General features: G+C 41.2%; 1 protein-coding gene across 6 annotated transcripts in view; it reads right to left on the reverse strand.

The window, feature by feature from the left end:
• LOC107878186 overlaps positions 1 to 7,634 on the reverse strand; it is an 11,294-nt gene extending 3,660 nt beyond the window's left edge. The window contains exons 1-3 of one of the 6 annotated variants that reach the window (XM_047393833.1): positions 7,359 to 7,634; positions 5,708 to 5,830; positions 5,296 to 5,375 (exon numbers count right to left, since the gene is read on the reverse strand). The gene's annotated coding sequence lies outside the window, so the exon portion shown is untranslated. Of the gene's footprint in view, positions 1 to 3,826; positions 4,069 to 4,132; positions 4,472 to 5,282; positions 5,382 to 5,707; positions 5,831 to 7,227 lie in introns of those variants that run through there. The other 5 variants (XM_016725104.2, XM_047393834.1, XM_047393836.1 and 2 more) reach the window with 5 other exon arrangements.
• Positions 7,635 to 8,737: the final 1,103 nt, after the last annotated feature.

Raw genomic sequence — 8,737 nt, forward strand, 5'->3', positions numbered from 1 at the left:
GGGTACACCAATCCCCCCCCACCCCACCTCGGCCTTCAACCTGCCGCCGCCCGGTCTCCAGCCGCCAATTCGGTCTCCAACAGGCCGAAACTCCGTCTGCATCCGCTACGCCGTCTCCAGCAGCCGCAGCTCCAAGCGAAATCCGGTGACTTCTAACCTTTGTTATTTCGTTATTTCGTATTGCATTTTATTTCATTATTTCATATTCCATCCTTATTGCATTTTATTTCATTATTTCATATTCCATCCTTAGTATTTTGCTCGTAGTAGCCCCTGTACCTTGTCTGTTGTCTGTTGTTGCTGTTGCTGTGGTCGTTTCTTAGTTTTATTTCGGGAATATTACTTTGAATGTGTGTGAGCTTTGTATTTCCTTGCTGCTGCTTTGATACTGTCACCGGGTTCATCTTTATATTTTCCTATACTGTCGGGTAGTTGTGGCTGTGGGTGGTAATGGGTGGATAGGGTCATGTCCGAGGGGGTTGGGGCGTGGGGCCGTGGTGGGGGCGGGGGATGGGGAGAGGGCGGGAGTGGGCGGGAGGTTGGGCCGAGGGGGAGGTAGTGGGGGGCGTGTGGATAGCGACGGTAGGCTGAGGGTTGGGTCTTGGAATATAGGGACCCTTCAGGGTAAGTCCGTAGAGCTTGTGAAGATTCTTAGGAAGAGGAGGATCAACCTTGCGTGTGTCCAAGAGACCAAGTGGGTAGGGTCTAAGGCTAGGGATGTGGATGGTTACAAGCTGTGGTACTCTGGGAGCGAGAGGCGTAGGAATGGAGTTGGCATCTTAGTAGATGAAGAGCTTAGAGGTCAGGTAGTGGAGGTGAAGAGGATCAACGATAGGTTGATGACTATTAAGTTGGTCATTCGGGGGTTTACCCTGAACGTGTGTAGTGCTTATGCGCCGCAAGTGGGAGCGGAGAGGGAGGAGAAGATGCGGTTCTGGGAGGCTTTGGAGGAGGTGGTGAGAGGCGTGCCCAGTTCGGAGAAGATTGTTGTAGCAGGGGATTTCAACGGGCACATCGGGGCGCTACCGGGAGGCTTTGGGGATGTGCATGGTGGTTTTGGTTTTGGAGAGAGAAATGAAGAGGGGGCGACCCTATTGGAGTTTGCGAGGGCCTTTGGGCTGGTGGTGGTAAACTCGGGCTTCCCGAAGAAGACGAGCACCTGATCACTTTTCGGAGCGCGATAGCCAGGACCCAGATTGACTTTTTGTTGCTTAGGAAAGGGGATAGGGCGTTGTGTAAGGACTGTAAAGTCATCCCGAGTGAGAATCTCTCGACCCAACATAGGCTTTTGATTATGGATTTGGGTATAAAGAAGAATAGAAAGAGGAGGAGTAAGGAGTGTAGACCGAGAATTAAGTGGGGCGGCTTGACGCCAGTGAATGCGTGGGAGATAGGGGAGAGGTTGGCGGGCAAGGGGGTGTGGGAGTGTAGGGGGGACGTGGATAGTATGTGGGACAGGGCGGCAAGGTGCATCAGGGAGAATGCAAGGGAGGTGTTGGGTGTTTCTAGGGGCCGGGCCGGTCACCATCGGGGGGATTGGTGGTGGAATGAAGAGGTGGAGAAGAAAGTGGAGACCAAGAAAGAGGCGTATGCTAAGTTGGTGGAAAGTAAGGACGAAGAAGAGAAGCGGGTAAACAGGAAAGAGTACAAGCTAGCGAGGAAGGAGGCGAAGTCAGCGGTCACGGCAGCTAAGACGGCCGCTTTTGAGAGCTTGTATGCAGGGTTACAGGGGAAAGGAGGGGAGAAAAAGTTGTTTAGACTCGCTAAGGCTAGGGAGAGGAAGGGTCGTGACCTCGATCAGGTGAGGTGCATTAAGGGGGAGGACGGTAGAGTGTTGGTGGAGGACGGCCACATAAAGAAGAGATGGCAGTCGTACTTTCATAGGCTCTTGAATGACGAGGGGGACAGAGCTATTGTGTTAGGGGAACTGGAGCACTCAGAGGAGTGTCGGGATTTTAGCTATTGTAGACGTTTTAAGGTAGAAGAGGTTAGACAGGCAGTCCGCAGGATGCGTAGGGGTAGGGCGACGGGGCCGGATGAGATACCGGTGGAGTTTTGGAAGTTCGTTGGAGAGGCTGGTGTAAGGTGGTTGACTGGATTGTTTAATGAAATTTTCAGGACGGCAAGGATGCCCGAGGCGTGGAGGTGGAGTACCATGATCCCTCTCTATAAGAATAAGGGGGACATTCAGAGTTGTAATAACTATAGGGGGATTAAGTTATTGAGTCACTCTATGAAGATCTGGGAGAGAGTGGTCGAGGTGAGGCTGAGACAGATAGTGTCTATCTCGGAAAACCAGTTCGGATTTATGCCCGGCCGCTCGACGACGGAGGCAATCTACCTGGTACGGAGGTTGGTGGAGCAGTATAGGGAAAGGAAGAAGGATCTGCACATGGTGTTTATCGACCTGGAAAAGGCTTACGACAAAGTCCCCTGGGAGGTGCTTTGGAGATGCTTGGAGGTGAGGGGAGTACCGCAGGCATATATCAGAGTAATTAAGGATATGTATGAGGGAGCGAAAACCCAGGTGAGGACGGCGGGAGGAGACTCAGAGCATTTCACTGTCCGGACAGGATTGCATCAGGGATCTACTCTTAGTCCCTTTTTGTTTGCGTTAGTAATGGATGTGTTGACGCGGCGTATTCAAGGGGAGGTGCCGTGGTGTATGCTCTTTGCAGACGATGTAGTTCTGATAGATGAGACTCCAGGGGGTGTAAATGACAAATTAGAGATGTGGAGGCAAACTCTTGAGTCTAAAGGGTTCAGGGTGAGCAGAAGCAAGACAGAGTATGTGGAATGTAAGTTTAATGACGTGAGGCGGGAGAACGAGGTAGTAGTGAAGCTGGAAGCACAGGAGGTATGTAAGAGGGATAAGTTCAAGTATCTCGGGTCCGTGATCCAGAGTAACGGTGAGATTGACGAGGATGTCTCGCACCGTATTGGGGCGGGATGGATGAAGTGGAAACTCGCGTCGGGGGTGCTGTGTGATAAGAAGGTGCCGCCCAAGCTTAAAGGCAAATTCTATAGGGTGGTAGTCCGTCCGGCCTTGCTGTATGGAGCGGAGTGTTGGCCAGTTAAGAACTCTCACATCCAAAAAATGAAGGTGGCAGAAATGCGGATGTTGCGCTGGATGTGTGGACTGACTCGAGGGGATAGAGTTCGGAATGAGACTATCCGGGAGAAGGTTGGTGTGACTTCAGTGGAGTGTAAGATGCGGGAAGCACGATTGAGATGGTTCGGACACGTGAAGAGGAGGGGCATGGATGCCCCGGTCCGTAGGTGTGAGAGGCTAGCGTTGGATGGTTTTAGGCGGGGTAGGGGTAGGCCGAAGAAGTACTGGGGTGAGGTGATTAGGCGGGACATGGAACAGTTACAGCTCACCGAGGACATGACCCTAGATAGGAAGGTCTGGAAGACGCGAATTACGGCAGAAGAGTAGGGCCAGATTGGGTCGCTAGTGTAGGGAATTACTTGGTGGGGTTTTTTTTTGATTTTTTATTCCCGTTATGATTCCGTATTCAGTGTTCCATGCTTATTACGAATCTGTGTGCTTTCCTCTGCTTTCCTCTGTTTTATATTCCTTATGGGTGTCGTATTTATGTTATGTCATCTGCTTCTGTGCTTTACTATGTGTTTGTGTGATATCTTGTGCCTTGAGCCGGGGGTCTTTCGGAAACAGCCTTTCTACTTCATCAGAGGTAGAGGTATGGACTGCGTACATCTTACCCCCCCAGACCCCACTAAGTGGGAATACACTGGGTTTGTTGTTGTTGTTGACATAATGAACCACTCAACTAAAAATATATCAAATATTCAGAACACAAACCTTGGTATAATCCCATAACTCCTGTTTAGTATCCATATGCCTCCGATCAAATATATCCAATGGGCAAAGGGTCGCTTTCCTTGCCAATGTGCCTAGGAAGCTGCTCAACTCACTTACAGCTTCATCTTTAGGACCAACAGGTTGGTTGTTCTAGTTTAATGTGATTAATTGTTTCTCTTGCCGGCCATGTACCTTGTGCATTTGTGTTTTGCCTCTTGTTTTTCTAGTTGAAGGCCCTTCCACTAAAAAAATAGAAGAAATTAGAGGTCATGAATGAATTCAATAAGTTTCTAAGCTATATATTACCTTGTGCTTCAGAATGTTCAGCTGTTGTAGGGGTGGTGTAGGAGTGGCTGAATCTGTCATTTGGACATGATCCTGTACAAGTTGATCATCCTCTGCATGTTGCTCCTCTACAACATGGTGCTCCACAACAGATTATTCAATTTCTCTAGATGGTGGTGCTGGTGGTGTTACTAGTGGTTGCTCTTGTTTAATTAACTTTAGAAGATTTTCTTTCTCCGATTGTATAGCTTGAACAGTTTCATTTGTTGTCAGCAGACGTCGTTTTCTACTTGCCATGGCTGATAATGATCCAGGTTTACTAAATGTCATGTTCCTTGCTCTTTTGTTATTTTTTGTAGGCTCTTGTTGGTTCATTTTTATACAAACATGTATAAATTTAAGATGGAACAAGTTAAATTTCAGAATGCTGAAATAAAAAAATGCACAGCAAAATAGTCAAAGTCACTAAAACTTATCAGATAACAGTAAAATAGTGGTAGACTGCAGCTGGTGAGGAGTGTTCTATTTGAAATGCAAACGTATTGGGCCCAGATTTTTCTTCTTCCTAAGAAGATCCTAACACTTGTGACAATAGTGTGTAGAACTTTCCTATGGACAGGGGGTAATGAATGCTCAAAGAAAGCTTTAGTTGCTTGGGAAACAATCTGTTTGCCCAAAACAGCAGGTGCCTTAAATGTCATTGATCTCATCAGATGGAATAGGGCAGCAATTTGCAAACTACTATGGGCAGTGGAACCAAAACAAGACAGGATGTGGGTGCGTTGGATCCATGCTTACTATACAAAGTCCAACAGTATCAATACAGTTCAAACACCAAAGCAATCAAGCTAGTTAGTCAGGAAGATATGAATTCACTTTGTTATTTAAGATAATATATGTTTCCAACTACAATTTCTTTTGTAACATGCCTAGTTCACATTTCATTATAAACTTGTAGTCCAATATATAGTGTTCACGTCTATCTTCATTCAACTGCATCTCCAATTATTTATGTATACCCTTGATAATTTCTAAAGCTAGTTGTATGCCATTTCTTCTTCTAAGAGCACATTACTAAATACAACAAGGAACAGATCATTCAGGTAAACTTTCCAAGTAATCAACCACTTTAAGAGGAAAATTTGAAGGAAAGAAAGGCATAAAGACCTACCACAAAGACCTACCACACTGTCTACGGAGACGCCCAATATTTTTGTATTCAGCTTCTTAAAATCTTCATAACGATCACTGAAAGCAGTAATCTCTACAGTACCAGCAAAAAATTATATCAAAATAATGCATTCAGAAACCACCACAATCAGTTAAAACAATAATTAATTGAAACTAGCAGCTGAGTGATTTTAACCTGCAGAGAAAACATTCTTCAATTATAAATAGCCAAGAAACCCATCCAGAATGACTGGATGTTTAAAGAATACAACCTCACACACCAAAAAAATACACATTCATTCACACAGATATACAAAAGACATTAAATCACAAGATTCACAACTACACACCATCTACCTACAATGAATCTCAGAAAAAGCTACATAGTTAACTATGGCTAGCAACTACTAGCGTACCAGTTCTTACCTGCAATATTCGGTTAGCATAAATAGTCACCAAGTGTAACTGTGTACTGTTCATCCCTTCCAAGTATGGCAAAAATGCTTTACCCAGCATGATTTATATGTCGACCAAACAGAATACAACAGTCTGCCATACCAAGAAACGTTTTACGCCTTAATATATAGTTAAACGTAAATATAGTTCAATTAGTATAAATCGGGTTTCAATTGTAAGTGCATTTATCTAATCACGAGTATATGAACCACCATACAATTGACAGTCTAGAGACATGTAGAACTTTGGCTCATATACAACAAACATATTCAAGTCCATAAACAAGAAACAGAAATTAACAACCAATAGAGATGAAAAGCTGCAAAATATCTAGGACACGACTTAACAGTTTGTCGGCTAACGTTTTTGTTACTTACACATAAACAAAACAAAAAGGAATTTCAGAAGAGAAGCATTATTGAAGTGCCTCGCGAGGAACACTTCATTCCAATAATTTACTAGGTGTAGAATCCCTGATTCTGGTCCAGGTATGCAGGACAGCCATCGGAAAAATCACTTTTGCTTACACCAACCTATGACCTCTCATTCATTAAGGGGCTCGTTTAGTTGGTGGGATAAGGAAAATAATCCCAAGATATTCCATGATATTATTTTCTCGTACATTTGGTAATGGGTATTATTTAGTCCCGAGATTATTTTATCCCATCATTTTAGTATAGATGGTGGGATAAGTTATTATCCCATATAGAAGCGGGATAAATAATCCCATGGGATATCCATTGTCTATCCCATCCACCAACCAAATGACCCCTAAGGGCAAATCGACAGGTAGAAGAGTAACCCTTCAGGCTATCTAGCTATCACCACAATGTAAAGAAAACAACAAGATACGCCCATCGGACATACTACAGAAGCACATATCACTTCCTAGTTTCTACGTCCCTTTCAAATTAATATGTGAAGCAGGTGAACAGTTACTGAATATATTTAGTTCTGCTACTCCTTTTCGGGTTTTCTAACTAAACAAAACAGTTGAAAAACCAGTAAAACAGTGATTTTCATCGGAGCCATTATTCTTTTTCACCGACTTTATCTAATTGATAGACTCGCAACAACCTTGTCACCTACCTACCACTAACCTCTCCCCCCCAACACCACTCATGTCTTTTCTTAACTTAATGTTTACTTTGTTTTCTTACCCTCCTGTCTTGCCAACTAACCTTTGCCTTTTTGGTTTTACATTAAAGTTCGATAGTTATCCATATTGACATTGTGTTAGCATGTGGCTTTGTGCAAGATTTCCCTAAATAATCCACTTGAAGGATGTCAAAATTTTGATAAGGATCAAATTTTGCAAAGGATATATTTCTTATATCAAATCTATTCACCTTTATACAGTACTTTCACTGGCAGAAAGGGGAAAATGCAACAAAACTGACTAAGAGAACAAAATCCAGTCAAAAATTCTTTCAATTATGAAAAAAAGCACATGCAAGGTAAATTACAAACAATAGGTTCTTGATTCTTACATGCAAATGGAGAATACAGATTCCTTCAACGGAGAATATCGATTCCTTCAACGGCGAAATAGCAAAGCTCAAAAATAACAAAAGTTGAAAATCACAGATATCGTACTTGAAAATCAGAGACTGCTCCTTACCGATTCCTTCAACGGAGCAGTTTCACACCAAAATATACCAAGTAAAGCATCAATTTCACATAAAACACCTTAGTAAAGCAGTCTACTAAGACGAGTTCCCGGAGTAATAGCGAAGACAAGAGTTCAGCAAAATCTACTAAGCAAAATCTACTAAGAATTAAGCAAAATCTACATATTGAAGATGGGATATGTGAGCCGTTCTTTTTTGTGTATTGAAAGATCGAGGAAAGAAAGAATGGATAATTGGGGATTGTCCGACTAGGGTAAATAGTTTTTACATTAAATAACCAAACTAATAATTTCAGTTTTCTAAATTTATAAATCAAATTAAATTAATATACAGTCAATTTTTATATTTCAATTTTGATTAATTTTTTTTTAGTTCTTTTGATTTTTCAGTTTTTTTCTTAATTTTTTTATAATTATAATGTGATTATAGAAAAAATTAAATGTTTTCGCTAAAAATATAAAAAAAAAATGGTCATAGAGTAGTTTCAATTAAAATTAAGTTGGCAAATTACTAAGATGTTCAAACTACTATCTCAAAGTAATATTATATGAATACTCAGTGGTTCAATTTGTAAGTCACAATAACTTGTCTCGAAATTTCCTTCACATAAAATGTAAGCATAAAGAAGAATGAAAAATTGGAGACAACTTATTAAAAATTTAAATCCATAAAATAATTAACAATAACATAATTCCACAAAAAAAAAGAGAAAGAAGAGAAACAAACCTAAATCAAAACTTGACGAATGAGGAGAATGAGAAAAGTAAGATGAAAGTAAGATGAGGAATTAATGAGAACTCTCTGAAAACTTGGAAAGTAAAATGTAAGTGACACAATTGAAGAGTTATAGGTTTGTATATTAATATTGGGTTTTGTATTAATCTATTATTAATGGATAAATATTAGGGAAAAAGAAAGCAATAGCACCTAAAACTAAAATAATATCATAAAAATAGCACTCAAAATTAAACACCCTATAAATAGCCACAAACTAATTTCACTAGCTAACCTTCACTGTCATACGCTTAAACATAATCGAAAAAATCATTAAGTAACTTTCTCTTTCTTTCTTTCCTTTTCATTTACAATTTCCTTTCCATTCAAACTCCCAAACCTCCATTCTTTTACGTTTTTCTATACTTCAATTAATTTTTCTTATTCCATAAATTTTGTATAAAATCTCCAAAAATCTGCATTCAATTAGCTACCTATAATTTTTTTCCCATTGTAAATTTGCTCAAAATTGATACAAAATAATGACTCCAACTTCAGTTTTAGTTTCAATAATGATAAAATACGCAGGTCAGTGGATATCTGATGTTGAATTTAAGTGTATCAATATGGTATAAAAGAGTATCAACTGAGTATA

This window comes from Capsicum annuum, chromosome 7 (genome assembly GCF_002878395.1).
Source record: "Capsicum annuum cultivar UCD-10X-F1 chromosome 7, UCD10Xv1.1, whole genome shotgun sequence".
Classification (NCBI taxonomy): Eukaryota; Viridiplantae; Streptophyta; class Magnoliopsida; order Solanales; family Solanaceae; genus Capsicum; species Capsicum annuum.